This window comes from Pelophylax lessonae, assembly GCF_965119305.1.
Source record: "Pelophylax lessonae genome assembly, chromosome: 7".
Lineage (NCBI taxonomy): Eukaryota > Metazoa > Chordata > Amphibia > Anura > Ranidae > Pelophylax > Pelophylax lessonae.
In genome coordinates, this window is record NC_138774.1 from 123,136,829 (window position 1) to 123,159,460 (window position 22,632).

The window sequence follows — 22,632 nt, forward strand, 5'->3', positions numbered from 1 at the left end:
TCCATCATGTAGACCACCCCAATGGTGGTACATGTAATTAAATCTTTAATATGGTATTCGTTGCCTGTGCTGTTAGATTTAAACGATTTTCTTTTCTTTATGTTTTTCCTCGTTTGTCGACAGACACCGCATTTCCCACATGCAAAAAATCCGGATAGAAACTGGAAAACAGTATTTTTCATACGCTTAGGGGGATCTACCACTCCCGGTGCTAACCTATCTTTCAACACAGGTGCTCGCCTGTATATGAAACCAGGTTTCTCCGGAAGGTGGGGTCCTAAAACTTTATCTTGTTTGAGGACACTCCAGTGTTTTTTAATGATGCGTTCAACTTGCTTGTTTTGAGCATTATAATCAAGCACAAGCTTAAAATTATTGTTCACCTCCCTTGGTGGTGTCCTCTTGTTTTCCAAAAGTTCAGTTCTATTTAATAATGCTACTTGTAAATCAGAATTCACTTTCTCCATGTTGTATCCCTTTGCCTGAAATCGTTCCACTAGTACTTTGGACTGTGTAATAAAGTCATTGTCATTTGAGCAATTTCTTTTAATCCTGATAAGTTGTCCCCTCGGAATGTTAAATAGCCAATTTTTATGGTGACAACTATCCATAGGTAAATAGGAGTTGCGGTCGGTGGGTTTAAAAAAATTTTTTGTATGTAAACGACCATCTTTTATAAAAATCTCCAAATCTAGGAAATTCAATTTCTCCTTGCTCTCAGTCCATGTAAGTGCGATATTCTTGTTATTAAAATTCATTCTGGTTTTAAAAAAATTAAAAGATAAAATGTCTCCTTCCCAGATAATAATCAAATCATCAATGAATCTTTTATAGAAGATTAATTCTGGGGGTCTGTTCACTAAAATCTCCTCCTCCTCCCATTGGGCCATAAATAAATTAGCTACGCTGGGGGCAAATCTTGCCCCCATAGCTACGCCTTTGGTTTGTAAAAAATATTCTCCCGCATACCAAAAATAATTGTGATTGAGGCAAAATTCCAAACTTTCTAAAAGAAATTCTACATGTTCCCCATCTAAATCTGATTCATCTAAGGCCCATGCCGCTGCCTCCATTGCAGCCTCATGGCCGATGATAGTGTAAAGAGAACCTACATCCGCCGTAGCAAGGATGCAGTTCTCTGATATGGGTAAATCCTGTAGCAATTGTATCACATTTTTGGTATCTTTGATATATGCTTGTGTTCGGGTAACCAATGGTTGTAAATAAAAATCGATATATTGGCCCAATCTTGAACTGAGGGAGTCAATGCCATTTATAATGGGCCTCCCCGGAGGTTTCTCTACACATTTGTGAACTTTAGGGAGGAAATAAATAATAGGGGTTCTACAGGCAATGGGATTCAAATAAAGTGCTTCTTTCTTATTTAAAATAGCATTAGTCAATCCATTTTTGATAAGTTTCTCCAATTCTTTCTTGTAATCATTCACCGGATTGTGTCGTAATCGGGAATATGTGTTCTGATCTGAGAGTTGTCTCCTCATCTCATTATCATAGTATTCTGTGCTCATGACAACGATACCCCCGCCTTTGTCAGCTGGTCGTATCACCACTTTTTTGTTTTTCTCTAGGCTGGCTATGCCGTTTTGGATCCACTGTGGATCTTGCATTTTTCTGACTTTCAAGTGTTCAACATCATGAGCTACCAGATTTTTGAACACTTCCATATATTTGTTATCTTTGTTTGGCGGGTTAAACACCGATTTATTTTTCAAAGTGGAGTGATGTGTTCTCTCACTCACATTGGGTCGGTTGTCCGGTTTGGCCAGAAAATACTTTTTTTGAGTTAGCGTTCTCATATATTTCTGTAGATTCACATAGGTGTCGAATTTGCTTAGGTTCTTCACCGGGGCAAATTTCAACCCTTTATCCAAGACTTTCATCTCTTCTTTACTAAGGGGTATTCCACTGATGTTAAATACACCCGCACCTATTGGCTCTTGCTTTTTTTGGAAGCGTCGGCCTGCTCTTCGTCCTCTTTTTCTTTTCTTTTTCCCCCAGATGGTTTTCCAGTTGGTCCCTTGTACCCCCACAGGGCACTGGGTTTCCCTAAAAAAACATCTGGGGGATTGGTTGCCGCTGGCTGATACAATGGAGAGAATCTATTGGTGGTGGGGATATCATATGAGGTGGAGGGACGAGGGGACTCATAAAACGATGAATCCTTTCTTTCTCTCCACTGATTTTGGGTACCCCTTGGTTCTTGGTGGTACCAGTTCCCCTGTACTGGTTGATAAGATTGGTTCCCCTGTACTGGTTGGTAGGATCCACCATTATTCTTCCATTGTCCTCTACCCCTTCCTCTAGGGCCACCTCTTCCTGCTCTTCTCCCTCTTCCATTCCCTCTCTGAGGGGGGTGGTAGGGGGGTGCAGGGGTTATATTTGGTTCATTCCTTATTGGGGCCGGTGGTGGTCTACTCCACACCGGGGGTGTCATATTGACTCTTTCAGGTGTACTATCTCTAGATGGTGCAGCAGAGTTGGTCTGCAAATCTTTTTGCCATTTAAAAACCTCGTTACTCCTATAGTCGTTCATATCGCGGATGAACTTTCTCCTCTTTTTTTCTTGAGTCTCTTTATCAGTTTTTTCTAATTTTTTCTTGAGCTCACTCGCTAATTGGTTGAACTCTGGAGACTCCTTTAGGGGTTCTAGTTTCTTTTTAAGCTCAGCTATATTGAGTTCTGTTGTTGCCAATTTTTGCCGTTTCCGTTTAAGCAAAAGGTTCATCAACTCCTGACCTTTAGCATTGAAAAAGATAAACCATTCATTGAGTGCATCCTCATCATCCAGTCCGTCATTAGGGGGAACATCCCACCTAAGGCGTCTGGGGGTGAGTTGGTGGGCTATATATTGTTCAAAAGATACAATATCCCACCAGGCTCTGGTTTTTTTTTTCCATAAGGAAACCTAGCTTTCTAAAGCTCTGTGACAGATCCTCATATTTACCTCTATTTTTGTCCCCTGAGAATATGTCATCAATTTTTATCTCTCTGTTTTCAAAATAATCGAATATCTCCATAGCTGCTGCTGATAGGTAGGTGAAAGGCTAAATGAATATAGTGAAAAAACTATCAGCGCAAGACTAAGTGAAATTCAAATGTGTATAAATGTGCTAGAATAAATCAATATATAAATCCGGCTGCATACACAAATTGTGTCCACACCTCACAACAAAAACATAAAAATCAAAAAACGTGCTGCGCCAGAAGTGCACAAAAATAATAAGTGATTAATGAATCAACAAGTGTTATCAACAAAATATAGTGTCCATCATATGTGCTCTGATGAAACATAAATGTTCATATAAAGTGCTCCAAAGTAATGATTAGTATATCCAGGTGATGACAGGACAGCCTCAATCCCTTGTGAATCAAGCAGGAACCACCAGTGTGTGAACTCCCTCCACCAGTAAGATTGGCCTCTCACCTTGATACCAGACCCAAACGGGCCAGCATGAGCATATCAGGGGATAAACAGACTATCACAGGTAACCTCTCCAGCCTTCACCTCCGGGGGTCGCCAGGACATAAAATAAATATAAAGCAAAGATCTAGTGCTCTCTGAATGTAAATAATGAGCTTTTATTGAGCATAAAGGGGTAACTCACATTTGTTGGGCACTCAGCCGTGCCTGCTGTTATGGCATTCAGTGTTAGAGAGTAGCACCCGAGCGATCGGTGTCAGGCACGCAGGCTCCGCCTCCCTATACGCGTTACGCCTGGAGCGTGGGCTCCGTTTGGCTTCTTCGGTAGGGGTGAAGTTTGCGTGTCCAGCCTCGCCTATTTACCAATGCTGCTAACGGTGGATTGGCCAGCGGTCACATGTCCTCCTCACTCTGAGCTATGCACAGGACACCGGAACCAAAAGATACACTTCCTGTGATCTTCGGTGTCACTAGCTATTATATCGAGGGGGCAATTTGAAACATATATAGATCTACTAAATCACTACCAGAGACCGCGTGACTGCGCCGCCATGTGGGTCGCACATCACGACCCCTGAACGTAAGAATAGGAGAACACATCAAAAATATAAAAAAGGGTGAGGTGTCACACAGCGTCTCCAAGCACTTTAGAGAAGTCCATGATAGAAACCCTCATTCTCTAAAGTTTTGGGGAATTGAACATGTCCAGCCACATTGGAGGGGGGGAAACTACATTCGACAATTAAGCAGAAGAGAGTCCTTCTGGGTGTATGAGACGAAAGTATTGGCACCCAGGGGGTTAAATAAGGATTTTGACCTCAACTGCTTCATTAGTGATAGATAGCCCCCCCTCCCTGAAATATCTGTAGATTCACTCAATATTCATCATTTAATATATAGACATTTGTCATAGTTTTTATACAGATTTTTAATTTTTATATATTTTTATATACATAAAATATTTTTTTTTTTTTTGTGTCATTTTATAGAATTAGCAATATATTAGAGGTATTCCACTTTTACCAATAATATATTTTGTGAGTTTTTAACATTATGGCAATAATTTGATTTAATGCGATTTTATGATGCGATTTTATGTAATAAAGATGTTTTTATGCGATGATTTTAGGAGAAACACCCGGGGGATGGCGGCGCAGTCACGCGGTCTCTGGTAGTGATTTAGTAGATCTATATATGTTTCAAATTGCCCCCTCGATATAATAGCTAGTGACACCGAAGATCACAGGAAGTGTATCTTTTGGTTCCGGTGTCCTGTGCATAGCTCAGAGTGAGGAGGACATGTGACCGCTGGCCAATCCACCGTTAGCAGCATTGGTAAATAGGCGAGGCTGGACACGCAAACTTCACCCCTACCGAAGAAGCCAAACGGAGCCCACGCTCCAGGCGTAACGCGTATAGGGAGGCGGAGCCTGCGTGCCTGACGCCGATCGCTCGGGTGCTACTCTCTAACACTGAATGCCATAACAGCAGGCACGGCTGAGTGCCCAACAAATGTGAGTTACCCCTTTATGCTCAATAAAAGCTCATTATTTACATTCAGAGAGCACTAGATCTTTGCTTTATCTTTATTTTATGTCCTGGCGACCCCCGGAGGTGAAGGCTGGAGAGGTTACCTGTGATAGTCTGTTTATCCCCTGATATGCTCATGCTGGCCCGTTTGGGTCTGGTATCAAGGTGAGAGGCCAATCTTACTGGTGGAGGGAGTTCACACACTGGTGGTTCCTGCTTGATTCACAAGGGATTGAGGCTGTCCTGTCATCACCTGGATATACTAATCATTACTTTGGAGCACTTTATATGAACATTTATGTTTCATCAGAGCACATATGATGGACACTATATTTTGTTGATAACACTTGTTGATTCATTAATCACTTATTATTTTTGTGCACTTCTGGCGCAGCACGTTTTTTGATTTTTAGTGTGTCTACAGCTGCTTTCTGTTGCAGCAGACACTGTTTTCCATTCCATTATACTGAGCTGCTGGAGTCCAAGTTTGGACTGATTTGTCTCTTCTGGCAAGCTAACGGATACATTTTTGGCCAGAGCCGACTGAAAAATATTTTATCCATTTTTACTCAAATGAAGTAACCAGAGACCAGTGGGAATGCAAACAAAAATGATCAGCTTGGTGTGGTGGGTTTAAATATGTATGCTTTGCATTTGGAACCTCACCATTCATGATAACTTGAACGTTAGAAGTTTTACTTAATAAAATGCTCAGATTTCTTTCTTGCCTGTGGGCAATAAACCGATATGAACGTGCCCACATATATGTGAGTTAGAGGTTGGAAAATGGACAGTTAGAATGACTGGAACTTAAATATGCATGCAAAAATTGTATCAAGTGATTGTGTTTACAGTTGTGCTCATAAGTTTACATACCCTGGCAGAATTTGATTTCTTGGCCATTTTTCAGAGAATATGAATGATAACACAAAAACTTTTCTTTTACTCATGTTAGTGTTTGGCTGAAGCCATTTACTATCAACCAACTGTGTTTACTCTTTTTAAATCATAATGACAACAGAAACTACCCAAATGACCCTGATCAAAAGTTTACATACCCCAGTTCTTAATACCGTGTATTACCACCTTTGACATCAATGACAGCTTGAAGGCTTTTCTGATATTTGTGGATGAGGCTCTTTATCTTCTCAGATGGATTCTTCCTGGCAAAAAGCCTCCAGTTCCTGTAAATTCTTGGGCTGTCTTTCATGAACTGCACATTTGAGATCTCCCCAGAGGCTCAATGATATTGAGGTCAGGAGACTGAGATGGCCACTCCAGAACCTTCACTTTATTCTGCTATAGCCAATGACAGGTTGACTTGGCCTTGTGTTTAGGATCATTGTCCTGTTGGAATGTCTAAGTATGTCCTATGCGCAGCTTCCGGGCTGATGAATGCAAATATAACTCCAGTGTTTTTTGATAACATACTGCATTCATCTTGCCATCAATTCTGACCAAAGTTCATGTGCCTTTGTAGCTCACACATCCCCAAAACATCAGCGATCCACCTCCGGTGTACCTTTCATCATAGGCCTTGTTGACTCCTCTCCAAATGTAGCGTTTATGGTTGTGGCCAAAAAGCTCAATTTTGGTCTCATCACTCCAAATGACTTTGTGCCAGAAGGTTTGAGGCTTGGCTCTGTGCTGTTTGACATATTGTAAGCGGGACAATTTGTGGCATTTGTGTAGTAATGGCTTTTTTCTGGCGACACGACAATGCAGCCCATCTTTTAAGTGCCTCCTTATTGTGCACCTTGAAACAGCCACACCACATGTTTTCAGAGAGTCCTGTATTTCACCTGAAGTTATTTGTGGGTTTTTCTTTGCATCCCAAACCATTTTCCTAGCAGTTGTGGCTGAAATTTTAGTTGGTCTACCTGACCGTGGTTTGGTTTCAACAGAACCCCTTGTAATGGTATCGTGCGTTGGCACCCTATTTTGTCAGGCCGCCATCTCGTTCAAACGCTGTCGCAAGCATCCATCTTGTATGTCGAGCTTAGTTGACAGTGTTACAAACCAAATGGGTCATTCTTGCCAGCCTCATCCCCCCAGCCTTTTGGCAGTGTTAATGACCCCCTGGGTCACTGAATGCCAGGTTCCTGCACAGCTGACACTTTTCACACCTTTAATATACACAAGCAGACTGACCGCCCAGCCATTCCGGCTCCTCGTCCTTAGAGTTAATTGGTAATCTGAACACCGCATATGGCTCCTAGGTCTAGGACACAGCTAACCCCTAACTTCATAATTTCATACACAAGCAAGATATGTCTCTAGAAAGTAGATATTTGAATGCCAGATAAAATGCCGATCAAATTAAGATCAAACATGAACACCTTCATGCCTAGCTAGCGATCAGATGCTTTACAGGTCAGAGGTTATTCCAAAATAACCCGTGTTTAGTGTCTGTTGAAAATAGATTAAATATCGTACAATCCAATATCAGTTTCAGGCATGTAACCGTTACATATTTCCAGATATGAGTCATTTTAATAATCTGTCTAAACGGGATGTGTCTTAGCATGTGTGAGCCTCCAGGGAAACCGCCCATAGACTCAGAGCCTATTGGCCAAGTAATTCTGGTGACACCCCCTGGGGGGTCAGAGAAAGAGGACAGGAACGGATAGAGAGGTCAGTTCTCATCCTACCATCCCATCCATAACATCGCTCAAGGGGAACTAATCATACCTGTTCAGCTTCTGAAACTAAGGTAATACCAGGACCGTTTTAATGCAAGTATTTTCATTCTTTATTCTCATATTTCTAAATTGCTGTATTGTGTCTCTATTTCTTTGTAACCCATTTTTCTGTAAATATTTTTATCTGCACCAATCTTAACCTTTCTTATAATTAAACCTTATTTTCAAAAGTGTTAATTTTGTCTCTAAGCTCTTAAACGCAAACTGACCCAAAAGAACCTGTCTCCTGAAAGACCGCTACTGTCTCTAGGATAAATCGTCTGAACATTCTTGTCTGAGGTGACAGTGTGTGTTATAGATGGTTATTCTAAAGTCATAATTGGTATTTTTAAAATTACGAGCGTCCTCTGGGCTCATTATAAACGTAGAGGTGGTGGCAGAGAAAGGGTTAATTGTTTAATTAGCCCGGTGACAATCGCTCTGTCTGCTGGCATCTAGATTGTGGTCCCGCAAGCTGGACAATCTGTGTGCTGGGTGCAGCTGAGTGGCATTGTTACGCAAGTGACGGCAGGGTGTGGGATTGCTTGGTCCTTGGTCACGAGGTGGATGAGAAGGCCAGGGATCTGATACCCACCACCGTCACACCCCTCATTTTCCACTTCTTGATTAGAATTTGAACACTGCTGACTGGCATTCTCAATCTCTTGGATATCTTTTTATAGCCCTTTCCTGTTTTATACAGTTTAAATAGCTTTTCCCGCAGATCCTTTGACAATTCTTATGCTTTCCCCATGACTCCGAATCCAGAAATGTCACTGCAGCACTGGATGAAAGATGCATGTCTGTCAGGAGTCCAGAAACTCATTGACCTTTTATACACACACACTAATTACAAGCAAACAGATGACAGGTGAGGATGGTTACCTTTTAATAGCCATTCAAACCTCTTTGTGTCAACTTGTGAGCATTTTATCAGGCCAAAATCACCAGGGTATATAAACTTTTTGATCAGGGTCATTTGGGTAGTTTCTGTTGTCATTGTGATTTAAAAAGAGTAAACACAGTTGATTGATAATAAATGGCTTCAGCCAAACACGAACTATCATTTATATTCTCGTCCATTTTCAAACCTCTAACCCACATATGTGGGCATTTTCATATCGGTTTATTGCCCACAGGCAAGAAATCTGAGCATTTTAAGTAGAACTTATAATGTTCAGGTTATCGTGAACGATGAGGTTCCAAATGCAAAGCACACGTATTTAAACCCACCGCACCAAGCTGATCGTTTTTGTTTGCATTTCCACTGGTCTCTGTTCTTCAGGCATCCCTGGCACTAGCCTATTATCTGGCCAGTTAGTTTCACTCTTCAAATTGGTAAGCCAGGGCTTGTCTGTAGAATTTGAAGAGTGTTTATACAATGTTATACAATAATGTTAAAAGCATAAATAGACAGCGCTAACAGGTGACAAAATGTAAATGAATTATAAATATATATAAATGTGCTACAATAATTAATTGGTGCCCTAAAACATTGATGCTCTAAAAAATTGGTACAACCAAAAAGTGTATATATAAACAATACATATATAATAAATACTAAAGTGCTAAGATTAAGTGTCCATAATATAACCATTAAAGTGCAAAGTGATTTGTTAAGGTGCAGTCCAAAAAAAAAAAAAAATGCTTCTTCAACACAAAACTAAAGTGCCAAACAGGTGCTCGAATCCATAAAAGTGCCCAAGTGCTCTTCAGGAAAAAGGCCCCCAATGGGGATGCACTCACCAGATTTTGGGTAAAAATGAGCCTTGAACATGTATAATGTTCCTTGATCGGATCACAGGATCAATGCAGCTACCCTAGCATATGAGATATCCCTCAAACGGATGGATGGATGACAAGCACCTCATAGACTGGCTCCTTAATAATTCGTCTCCTCTCTCTCTCCCATGTGTGTTTCAAATATAAAGAGAGAAGCCGTACATAGTGAAGCCCGTAATATTTATTTAAAACAGAATGGTAAGAATAGTACTCACAATGTATCTTTAAAAAATCGGCAATGAACAGCATTAAACAGCCTAGCACAGTCAATCCTCCAATTTCCGTGTCGCTGCCGGCGTGCGTTCCACGGTGGTTAACAGGAAATGACGCTGCAAAAGCTCCGCTGCCCGGAAGTGCGTCGACGCGTTTCGCCCGCCTTAATGGGCGTTATCAAAGACATCACTTCCGGTAAGGCGGCTTGTGTTTTTATACTTAATTGACTCTACTCGCAGCCAATCGAAGGAGAAAAGGGGGGTGGCATATACTCTATCTATCAACTATCGGCAACAGGAAATGAGGTGGTGATTTTAATATTCGATAGATTTGCATATATTCATCAATTTATTTTATTCACCCAAACAAATATTGCGGATCGAGTTGCTATTTGCACCGTGGGGACACGCTTAATAGTAGACTGTCAACAGGAAGTTGATAGATAGAGTATATGCCACCCCCCTTTTCTCCTTCGATTGGCTGCGAGTAGAGTCAATTAAGTATAAAAACACAAGCCGCCTTACCGGAAGTGATGTCTTTGATAACGCCCATTAAGGCGGGCGAAACGCGTCGACGCACTTCCGGGCAGCGGAGCTTTTGCAGCGTCATTTCCTGTTAACCACCGTGGAACGCACGCCGGCAGCGACACGGAAATTGGAGGATTGACTGTGCTAGGCTGTTTAATGCTGTTCATTGCCGATTTTTTAAAGATACATTGTGAGTACTATTCTTACCATTCTGTTTTAAATAAATATTACGGGCTTCACTATGTACGGCTTCTCTCTTTATATTTGAAACACACATGGGAGAGAGAGAGGAGACGAATTATTAAGGAGCCAGTCTATGAGGTGCTTGTCATCCATCCATCCGTTTGAGGGATATCTCATATGCTAGGGTAGCTGCATTGATCCTGTGATCCGATCAAGGAACATTATACATGTTCAAGGCTCATTTTTACCCAAAATCTGGTGAGTGCATCCCCATTGGGGGCCTTTTTCCTGAAGAGCACTTGGGCACTTTTATGGATTCGAGCACCTGTTTGGCACTTTAGTTTTGTGTTGAAGAAGCATTTTTTTTTTTTTTTTTTTTTTTTTTTTTTTTTTTTGGACTGCACCTTAACAAATCACTTTGCACTTTAATGGTTATATTATGGACACTTAATCTTAGCACTTTAGTATTTATTATATATGTATTGTTTATATATACACTTTTTGGTTGTACCAATTTTTTAGAGCATCAATGTTTTAGGGCACCAATTAATTATTGTAGCACATTTATATATATTTATAATTCATTTACATTTTGTCACCTGTTAGCGCTGTCTATTTATGCTTTTAGTTTTTTCTGGTATTTCACCTAGTGAGCAGCAGCTTCAGGTTTTATACATTGTTTATATTTTATTTTTTCACCAAAATATACATCACAGCGCGGAAAATAAGTTATTGTTTTACACATATACAATAATGTTAACTAAAGAGTTTGCCTGACGTGCAGATAGCTTCTAGGGCAGTGTTTCTCAACCTTTTCAACCTCACATCAGAGTCCTCCGCCCCCCCTCCCTTTCATATCAAAGTCATCAGTGCCCCCCTCTTTTCACATCAGAGATCCCCTCCTTTTCATAAGAATCTCCTGCACCCCTCTTAACATCAAGGTACTCCAGTCCCCCTTTTTACATCAGACACCTGATTTCCCCATTTCCCCCTTCCACATTAGATTTCAGCCCCTACCCCATATTAGAGTACTCAGTTCCCCATTTCACATCGGAGACCCTATTTTCCCCCTTTCACATCAGATTCCTCAATACATCAATCTTTTAGCCCTATCCCTTTTATATCAAAGCTCTTAATCCTCCCCTCCCCACCTCCCTTACATTAGAGTCCTCAGTCCTTTTCTTCTACATCTGAGTCCACTCACCCTCCTCCTTACAAATCAAAATCTGTGCCCCCCCCCCCCTTTACATCAGAATAAATTCCCTCATAAGTCTTCAGCCCCCTTCCCATCAGATCCCTCAATTCCCCCCATCAGAGTGCCTCTCTTTCTCCTCAAATTTCTTACTGCCACCTTTCACATCAGAGTCTGCAGTCCCCCACCTTTCGTATCAGTGTCCTCAGACCCCCCCCCCCCCCCTACTGAACGGCTCGTAGTCTGGCGAAAACAGTGTGCTTCCCATGGTGACTGGGGGTTCAGTGTATTTTTATGTTTAAATAGTCTGTAAATATACCTTGCTGTGGAATGTGGGCTCACAGGAGGCCCTGTCACTATGTTCTGAATGGGCAGGTGGCATTATCTCTTTAAAGCTGAATTCTAGGCAGACAATGAACGAGATGAATGTAAGGAAATACACAAGCATCTTGCAATTGTAGAAACGCTATATTAAGGAGTGGTATAAGGCTTTAACATCAGAGACTGGTGGACAGTTATGCAAAACACCTGTCAGAACCCAGACTTGAACCTGGGACCCCCTACTGTGTCTGGCATTTACTTTGCTTGCTGAGCCACGTGGAATGCTGCTTGCTAAGCCACGTGGAATGCTGGACAGTTCCCTGGACAAATCTTTGAATGATCCTGCCTTGAATCTTAGTTGCCTTGAACCTTGAACCCTGAACCAAGTGCTCCTCCCATGAACTTCCCACTTTAAGCCATGTCTCTGCACTTCCTGATTGCCAGAATATTGTGCCTTCTGCAGCCAATATCTCGCTTGTCTCTCCTGCTGCCATCCATATCTTTGCTACTATTCGTTACCGACCTTTGGCTTGTTCCTGGACTACGCTTCGCTGAATCTAAACCTGCAACTATTCCTTACCAACCTTTGGCTTGTTCCTCGACTATGCTTCTACTTGATCCCTACCTGCTATATCTGCTACAGGACCCCGGCTTCCTCACCTCCTGGTGGGGCAATCCTGAGAACCGCGACCTGGTACTAACTGTGACGGTGGCGGGTATCAGACCCCTGGCCTTCTCATCCACCTCGTGACCAAAGACCAGGTAATCCCATAAGCCCCGTACACACGCACCGATTGTTGGCCGAGCGATCGGCCGTCTTTTGTCCGGTGCTGTCCTGTCGGTTGAAAGTGCTAAAGACTGCACACGAATTTTGTCGGCCAGCAACAGCCGACTGCAGAAGTGATATCATGTGATGGTTAACTTTCCGTGTGTTTTTTTTCTTCTCTGAGCATGCCCAGTCTTGCTCATCTGCTGTTTGTCGGCCGAATTCTGTACTGACTGAGGAACAATCAGCCGTTCTGGTGTTGGCCAGCAAAAATTTTAAAGCCTGCACACCAGATTCTGTTCGGCCGAAAAGTCGCAGTCGGTTGTCGGAAGCATCATACTAACAAGCCGACAATCGGCCGATCGGTCGGTGGCCGAATATTTACGACCAACAATCGCTACGTGTGTACGGGCCTATACCCTGCCGTCACTTGCGTAACAATGCCACTCTCAGCTGCACCCAGCACACAGATTGTCCAACTTGCGGGACCACAATCTGAATGCCAGCAGATTGAGAGCGATTTGTCACCGGGTTAATTAAACGATTAACCATTTCTCTGCCACCACCTCTACGTTTATAATGAGCCCAGAGGACGCTTGTAATTTTAGAAATATCAATTATGACCTTAGAATAATCATCCGTAACACGCCCTGTCACATGCAGACAGGAATGTCCGAAGGATTTATCCTAACAGTAGCGCTCTTTCAGGAGACAGGTTCTTTTGGGTCAGTTTGCGTTTAAGAGCTTAGAAACAAAGTTAACAGTTTTCAAAATAAGGTTTAGTTATAAGAAAGGTTAAAATTGGTGCAAATAAAAATATTTACAGAAAAATGGGTTACAAAGAAATAGAGACCCAATACAGCAATTTAGAAATACGTATGAAGGTAAAGAGTGAATATACTTGCATTTGAAAATGTCCTGGTATTATCTTAGTTTCAGAAGCTGAACATTCGATCGGCCTTCTCTTAAAGCGATGTTATTGCTTGGATGGTAGAATGAAGACTGAGCTCTATCAGTTCCTGTCCTTTTCTCTGACTGAAAAAGGGGCAGTGACGGACACCCCTGACCAATTACAACAGAATGGCAACAGGGCAGTCCAGTGGTTTATGACTATTCCAAATGCACTTTTGTGGACAGAGTCATACCACTCCTAATATCTTGAAATATGTAACGGTTACATGCTTGAAACTGATATTTTATTGTCCAGCCGTGAATGTACTATCTCCAGACACTAAACATGGGTTATCTCGGAAAAACCTCTGACCTGTAAGGCATCTGATCGCTAGCTTGTCTTTCCTAGGCATGAAGGTGTTTGAGTTTGATCTTAATTCGATCGGTATTTTATGTGGCAATCCAAATATCTACTTTTTGTCAATGTGTTATGTTCGGCTAAAAAGGTATGACTAGAGCATGGATTGTGAGATGTAAATTGACAATTTGGCTTGGGGAATTTACAAGGCAGCTTCACTGAACATCTGCTCAGACCCCATGCTGTTCTCGGAGACCCAACTCCTGCTAGAAGGGCAGATAAGACTTTACAACCTGCCAGCCAGCATGTGTTTTGAGATAAGGCACTCTTTTGAGGCCTTGCATACTAATGCCAAAGGGAAGGTGGGGGCTACTTTGAATGAGAGAGAGGGGGAAAGGAAATATCTCTGCTGAGTACACATCTGCTGCTACAGCTTAAACTGGAATGCTGCCGGTGTCACTGAACAAGATGGCTGCCCGTGGGGACAAGATGGTTGCTCGCGACAGCTTTTAGGGTACTCCGGGCATGACATCATTACACTAACCTGCAGCAAAGCCCATCTCCACCTTCAGGGAGGTCTGGTGAATACCGGTTAGTACTTAGACTCCGCACCTCAGATGAACCCGTGTCATCAGTCAGGGTGACTTGCGTTAATATCTTTCTCGCTTGTCAGTGGGTGCTGCTCTGCTACTATAACTACTGGCCCCTGAGCCTGACTCCAGACAACACCTACAAGAATTCCTTCCTGATGAGAGCAAACCCAGCTTCTGAGGCCAAGGGTGTACTTACTTTTTCCACAGTACCCCATTACATATATATTTATATATTGAATAGCCATTTAGAAAAAAAAAAAAAAAGTAAACACTGCAATATTTTATTTTGCAATTTAACCTCCTTAGCGGTATTCCCGAGTGTTAACTTTCAGTACAAAAAGCGGTAACCCCGAGCCACACTCGGGATTAGCCTGCAATGTTGCTCACCTTCCCTGCGCCCCCTCCCCCGCCGTCCTCCCCGGCATCCTCAGTCTTTCCATCAGGTCATCAGGTACGGAAAGTGACGACAGCCACAATTCTGATGTCTCTTTCTGGCATATACCTTGTGGAATTTGGGAAGTATTTCAAATGATTCTTCAGAATTTCCAACGGAGCTATGTGCCAGAAAGAGACATCAGAATCGTCGCTGTCGTCACTTTTCCGTACATGATGACGAATTTTCGCACGAATCGCTATAGCTCAGTTCTTCAAGTAACTCAGTTTCGCTGTTGGTGTTTTCCAGTTCGTCTAAAAGTGCTTTTGCGCAAAAAATGCTTTTTGGACGCCATGGTCGTTTTCAATTTTCCAGGCACAAAGAACTGGAAAAGCACAGGCAGGGCACTGGAAAAGTCACCAGGTGCAATCCTGTGGTGAAATGGCATGATACAGTGTAATCCGTTAGGATCACAACTTTGTATCATGTCATTTAGTGTATTTACAATTTTTAAATTGCTGCTGGTTCCACCCCCCCTGCGTCGCAACACTCGCAGGGAAGCTAACCTGAAGACGGGTTCTGGCATCGGCCGAGCACACAGCGGGAGGACGACGGGGGATCGCAGGGAAAGGCGAGTTTTAAGATGTAAATCAACAGATTTCAATGCAAAAGAATGTACCCCTTTTAGCACAGAAATCCTGACATAATCAGATCGCCAGGTAGGTTAAAGTGCAGTGCAACATAGGTTTTTAAATGTTTCCATTGGCAGTGGCTCACACTGTAATATTTTATTTTGCAATTGAAAGTGCACTGCAACATAGGTTTTTAAATGTTTCCATTGACAGTGGCTAAGTGGTTAGCACTTCCTCTTAGCAGCACTAGGGTCGCTGGTTTGAATCCCAAGCACGATTCTACCTGCCTGGAGTTTGCAGGTTCTCATTGTGCCTGTGTGGGTTTCCTCCTACATTCCGAAGTTTGGTAGGTTAATTGGCTCCTGTCTAAATTGGCCTTATGTGTATTGTATGAATGTGACTTCGGAACCTTAGATTGTAAGCTCCTTGAAGGCAGGGACTGATGTGAATGTACTATATACTATATATTTGTAAAGTGCTGCATAAATTGATGGCGCTATATAAGTACCTGTAATAAATACATTTCAGTGATAACGCCTGGAATTTGGGTAGGGCTTAGCCATTAGGTCAGCAAAAGTCAGGCCTTAATCACACACTGAACTGACAATACACTATACGAAAATTTTTCTGGAGGGCTAAAGATACTACCATCATGTAGTGACTACATTTCAAAAGATAAACCTTCAGTTGTCACAATTTAACCAGTTTCTTGCTCGATTTGGTCACATTAGAAGGAAAACGGCAAAATAAAATTTACCTCTTGACGTCCCTTCTGTGTATGCCTGCTTGGTGTATCCTGCGGAGTCTTTGGAGCATGTTTTCCCACCTGATCTGCTCTCTGAGGCTGCAGGGCCCTCCAGGTCCCAACCATCCATCCATGCACTGACGGCGGCCCTGGAGTCCCTTGTGTCCTGGGTAGAGGCGGCTTGTGGGCGACGGGCTAGCAAACCCCCCCCCCCCCCCGCCTTCCTCTGCCTCATCTGTCTCATCAGATCCTGAATCTTATTTGGCTGCTGTGAACAGGGGTCACCCTGCTAGGTCTGCGACCATGCGCCTGGAATCCTCTGTTGTTTGGGATGATTCCTCCACATCTGCGACCACGCACGAAAAGGCATGGTGGGATGCAGTGATTGTATCTGTGCGTAAGACCCTGAAAATGGAGGATGCAGCTGAAGCTGCGACGGAGGCACAGGTACCCATTGGCCATCCAGAGCGGCAAAGGTATTTCCTTTCCCCGCCTATTTTGACAGAATTGTCGCTAAAGAATGCGGACGACCAAAGCATCTCCGTGGGGTTTCTAAGCGCTTTACTAGGCGTTACCCCTATGAGGAGTCCCTCCCTAAATAGTGGACTGTGCCACTGGTGGTGGACCCTCCGGTTTCCAGATTAAACCAGGCAACCATGATTCTGGTTGCAGAGTCCCCGACCTTCAAGGATCCGGCTGACCGGAAGGCGGGGGTGTATACCTTAGCTGGTTCGGCAATAAGGCCAGTATTTACCATTGCCCTCGTGTCGCAAACTCTGACTGAGTGGGCTAAGCTCCTACACCGTTACCTAGAGGGAGAACCGCTCCCTCCTGCCTTTACTGAGCTGGCAGACCAGGGGGTCCAGGGGCTGCAGTTTATCTGTGATGCCTCTTTGGACGCGGCTCCCCTGATGACTCTCCATTGTTTTGGCGGTGGTCCTTTGGCGTGTCTTTAGGCTCAAATGCTGTTCTGCGGACCAGACTTCTAAAAAAAGCCTTGACTGATCTTCCCTTTCAAGGAGATTATCTGTTTGGAGCCACCCTGGATGACATCATAAAAGGTCTCATGGGGGGAAGAGTACCTTTTTTCCGTAGGCTAAGGGCAAGAAACCTCGTCATAGACATGGACCTTCTTTCTCAGGTCACAAGTTTTTTTTTTTTCGTCCCTCAGGGTCGACCAACAAGGGCTCGAAGCCTTTCAGGGCCGCCTCCTGGCAGATCCAAATGAACCTGGTCTGGCAAGTCAAGAGCAGTCTTCTCCTGACCCACAGACAAGGCTCCTTCTGCATGAAGGTGCACCCTCACACGTATCGGGGGTGGGGGGATGTCTTAGCTGGTTTCCAGACCCATGGACTTCCCTGGTGTAAGACAAGTGGGTCCACAAAGCCATTTGGTACAGCTACAAGATCTAGTTTCACTCTAGTCCCCCGGCAAGGTTTTTTCCTTCCAATCTGTGCCTGTTCCCAGGCCGGTTACAGGGTGTGTATAGGGTGGTACAAGATCTGTTCATTCAAAGGGTAATTGTACTGGAATGCTTTCAGGGTTTTTACTCAAACGCTAATTTTGCTTTGTACAGGTACAGAAGTTCAGAATGGAGTCCATTCGAACGGTGGTGGCATCTCTGCATCAGGGGGATTTCCTCCCCTCCTAAAGATATCAAAGATGCCTATCTTCCCATTCCAATATGTGCCTGTAACGGATCAACTGGCACCCTGACTGGGTACCTCCATTGATGGATGCTCCTAGTGCTTCCCGAGGGGTCCAAGCACTCCACCAGTCACCATAACCACCGCAGACCCCATAAACCGCCGCAGTTTGGTTGGGGTCTCACTGTCTCCTACCCACCCTGGACCTACGACAAGGATCCAGGTTCCAGTGGGTGATACTCTCTTTCCCCAGAGAGTGAAGCAGGAACCGAAACAAGCTCTTACAAGAGCTTAGTGATTATCCAAGGGAGTATGAAGAACATAGCAATCTCTTGTAGCAAATTCCCTGAATAAGAGACAGGACTCTAGATTTAATGGTACAGCTGCTCTTTTATACAGTTTTCCCCCACAAGGTTACTGCCCAGGTGGACCTTGTGGGGAACCGGACATAAAATTCACAATCCTTTAAAAACAGTTTTACACTTAGTCACTCCCATAATGTGTACACAATCCCTCCCCTCTGCCTGACTGCATTATCATATGCAGGTGAAATTGTATACAGAAACAGAATATCCCTAAACGAATTATCTAGCTGTCTGGACAGAATACACATCCCACCTCATTACACAAACAATAGGGAAAGCCTGTCTGACATTGAAGTAAAATACACATTAGCTTAAGTGTAAATACAGACCCCATTTGAAGAAGTCCAAACCATTACGTATCTGTTTTTCACTCCCAGTGACGGTGAGTACCGTCGCATATCTTCCCCCCCAAAGGTAGACTAACCAGGTACCAGACCTCCAATCGGTCAGGTAACCAGTCCAAAAGAGTCAATCCATCATGGCAACTTCCTTGACAAAGTTTGTCCCGGCAGGGCGCATGGAGCTGTTAGGGATACAAGTGGTAGCCTGATGGCAGAGGAAGGCCCCACGTGTGCCGGAGGGTGGAGCTTAGACGGGAACCCCCAAGGTAAGTGACACAGGCTAACCTGAGGTGCGGAATCTAAGTATCCATTGGTTTTCACCAGAGCCTCTAGTGGTGAGGATGGACTTTGCTGCGTGTGGATACCAGGTCGCAGTCCCCAGGGTCGCCCCACCAAGGGAGAAACCGGTCAAGATCCGAAGGCAGATAAGCAGACAAGGGAGATCCGAGAGAATGGTCAAACAAGCCGGGGGTCAGGACGGATAGCAGGTCAACAAGGTCAGGAACAAGCCAAAGGTCAAAATGGGTATCAAACAGGTAACAGGAAGCAGGCTTCAAGAACACAGGAGGAGCTGCAGACAAGACAGCAAAGACACAGTGCTGCTGAGCTGTTTAAATAAGGCAGCCTGTTTGCCAATTACTGCAATTAGTCTGCTCTAGGTTAACCTTTTAGATTGCAGGCTCATGACAGCACATCAGTGTGCTCAGGAAGCATTCCTAACAGGAGCTCTCGTAGCCGATCAGTCTTTGGAAGTCTGGTTTAGGCAGGCCAGATTGGGCTACTTGGTCACCCTGTGTCCCTAATAGTCACAGGGTGACTTGGACATAAAAGGAGCCTAGGGGGCTATGAGAGCGATTTTCCAACCTCTAGGTTGTGTTCCACGGGCCCTCCCAATGTCTGCACCCACCCAGTACCGCAAGCAAATTGTCTGGAAAACAGCATTACTCACCCAGCCAACCTCTGCCTCTCTCGTAGTACATACCCGCCGCTGGGGATAAGCATGGACTGGCCCTTCTCCCGGGAGCCGCTGGAGAGAAGATCGGGTGGTGGGGCTCACTTCGTCAGGCTGTTGGCGATCGGGCCGACTTTCCAGCATCCCTGGGGTAGACAAGTGAAGACTGTAGTCCCATCCACTACCACTGGAACTCCATCTTTTGTATGTTGAGGACAGAGGCCAGCCGCACTCTGCTCTGTTGCCAGCTCTTCTTCTGGGTTGGGGTCGGCGAATACTACCCCCAAGACCTGGTTGGGGGTCTGCTGTAGAGAGGAGGGATTGCCTACCTCCTGGTATTCCTGCGGCGTAGGTTGGGGATCTGGTCCTGCTGTCCAGCATCCCTGGGGTATACAAGTGAAGACTGTAGTCCCATCCACTACCACAGGTACTCCATCTTTTGTATGTTTAGGGCAGAGGCCAGTGCGCTCTGCTCTGTTGCCAGCTCTTCTACTGGGTTGGGGTCGGCGAATACTACCCCCAGGACCTGGTTGGGGGTCTGCTGTAGAGAGGACTACAGCCTACCTCACCCTCCTGGTATTCCTGTGGGGTAGGTTGGGGATCTGGACCGGCCGTCCAGCATCTCTGTGGGTCTGGTGCAGAGATCGCGTCCCATTGGACCATTGGTCAGGGCTGTTGTCTCCCTGTGGTTGGGGAGAAGGATTAGTTGTCTCCTCTCCCTGGAAGGTACACTGCCACTGGGGAGGAAGGATGACATCCTCAGCTCCCTGTGACACATACTGCCGCTGGGGAAGAAGGACGACACCTTCGACTCCCTGTGACTCTGTCTGCCACTGGGGAGTAGAACTGACTGTCTCTATTCCCAGTAACTCCTGCTGTAGCTGGGGATCTGGGCTAGCTGCCCAGCCTCCCTGTAGGGCCGGCCATTGGTGGGTCTTCCCAGTACCAGTCTATAATGTCTCTCCAACTGAAGGGTTGTAGGCCTGGATCTGCCACCCAGCACTCCGCTCTGCTTGCAGGGTAGATTGGGGCGGAATGGAGCAGAGCAGGCGTTGGTAGTTCTGCTCCAGTTCCCACTCCATTCTCACCAGATGAATCAGGTCTCACCCCAGGTTGTCCGCTCTGGGGAGATCCAGTAGGGTTTCCCTGGTGTTGTGGATGTCCCAGAGCCGACACTCTGCTGGCGATCCAAAATCATTGCCCACATCAAAGGCCTCCCACAGTAAGCCCGGGCCATTATAGTCCTCACCTTCCAGCATATTGTCGTCAGCCATCCAATGATTGCACCGGGTGGCGTACCACTTTATTGCCCGGTAAGCTTCGTCCAGGCACAACCCCTTCCCAATCAGGTCCCACAGCTCCGTCACCCACTCATCCAGGGGTTGCTCTCCTAGGAAAGGTAACCGCAAGGCAACGTATACCTGGAACCGCTGTTCTTCACTGGGCTGTCTCTCAGCCACCGCTGCACATCCTCTAAGGCCTCATACCACAGCTCTTTTGAGTGGCATTTCTCTAGTCCAGTATGCCTTCCTCTGATACAGGCCCATCCTGTTGGGCCAAGTGTTGCTGCAATCTCCAGAGAAACTCCTCCTCATATGGGGACGCTGCACGGGTGTTAGCTCACACCATAACGTTACCGGCGTCTCAGAGAGCTGCTTCTTTTCACACTAGGATGCCACCCCTCCGCTTGCCACCAATGTAATGGATCAACTGGCACCTCGACTGGGTACCTCTGTTGACGGATGCTCCTAATGCTTCCCGAGGGCTCCAAACACTCCACCAGACACCATAACCACCACAGACCCCACAAACTGCCGCAGCTTGGTTGGGATCTCGCTGTCTCCTACCCACCCTGGACCTACGACAAGGCTCCAGGTTCCAGTGGGTGAACCTTTCTTTCCCTAGAGAGTGAAGCAGGAACAGGAACAAACTTTTACAAGAGCTTAGTGATTATTCAAGGGGGTATGAAGAGCATAGCAACCCCTTGTAGCAGATTCCCCCAATAAGAGACAGGACCATTGCCTTCCCTGTGTCCCAGGCCTAAACATCCAAATGAAATTGCCTTGTATGCTTTGGACCTGGTCTGGGCAATTAGGGTGTACCTGGCAGCTACGGAGTCTTTCAGGAAGTCAGACTCTCTATTTGTGCTCATGGATGGACCTCGCAAAGGGTTGTCCGCTTCCTCTGTGACCATTTCCAGATTGATCAGGCAGACGGTAGTTCAGGCCTATATGATCAAGGGTCAGGTTCCTCCTTTCCCTGTCAAGACGCACTTTACCAGGGCGCTTAGTGCCTCCTGGGCCTTTCATCAAGTGTTAGTGACGCAGGTTTGCAAGGCGACCTGGTCGTCGGTGCATATTTATACAAAGTTTTATTAAGTTGATGTGTTGGCATCTGCGGATGCTTCCTCTGGCCGCAAAGGTTTTGCAGGCTGCTATTAAGAGGACCTGATCCTCTTTGAGGATGTATTGTTTTTTCCAGGTGGGCTCCAGTTGTTTGGTTGAGCCCCTGTTGCCTGGTTGGCTGTTAACCTTGGGAATGTTTTGCGGTTTCCCACCCCTCATGTTTTACACTGCTTTGGGACGTCCCAATGGTCAAGAATGACAGCTGTGTCCATCAATGAATGAAAGATAAAATGGGATTTTTCACTTACTGTAAAATCCATTTCTCTGTGGAGTCATGATTCTCCTGACACTGCTTGTAACAAAACTGAGTGACTATAGCAGGAAGAGGGAGTTTAGCCCCTGGGACTGCCCATGGTTGTAGCCAGAAGTTTTTTCTGCCTAGTGTCCTACTCCTTTAGAGGGCTGTATAACCCAATGGTCATGAATGCCAGGAGCTGTGTCTGTCCATGAACATCAGAGAAATGGATTTTATGGTAAGTCAAAAATTCAATTTTCCTGTTTGTTATTGGAGACTAAACAGCATAGAGAAAGCCCATTTCCTTGCAAACAGGAGATACCAGAGGAGTGAAAAATAAGATGGGTGAAAGATAAGTTAAAAAAAATATATGCCCTCTATTCACTTTGCCAAGCATGTGTATGCTGCCCAGGAGTGCTTTGGGGTTTTTAGAAATGTAAAAAAACAGTCTGGAGTGGG